A 417-nucleotide genomic window follows, 5' to 3' on the forward strand; every position below is an offset into this window, starting at 1 on the left:
TATCAAGATTGAAATTGTCTGTTTGGTCTGGTGAGATAGCTCCATTGGTAGATGTGCTTGCCTTTTATAACTGGGACCTGATGACCTCAGTGTGATTCCTGGAACCTACATAGAGGTGAAAGGAGAGAGTCATCTCCTCCAAGTTGTCCTGTTACCTCCACACATGTGCCATGACATGTACTCTAACATACACTTTATGTACATACACAGTAATAACTGTATTGATGATATAAAATCAATTAAAAATAGTCAATGAGATTAGCAGACCTGGGGTGGAGAAAAGAGGTTTGACTGATTTTTAGAAATAATGGCTGTTTTCCTGGTTTGAAGATGGTCTGAAGAAGTGATAGAAATCTGTTCTTTAACTATAACTCTTCTTTCAGTATTTTTCTGATCCAAGAGATTTTCTATAATTAC

Source organism: Mastomys coucha, unplaced genomic scaffold, assembly GCF_008632895.1.
Source record: "Mastomys coucha isolate ucsf_1 unplaced genomic scaffold, UCSF_Mcou_1 pScaffold23, whole genome shotgun sequence".
Taxonomy (NCBI): domain Eukaryota; kingdom Metazoa; phylum Chordata; class Mammalia; order Rodentia; family Muridae; genus Mastomys; species Mastomys coucha.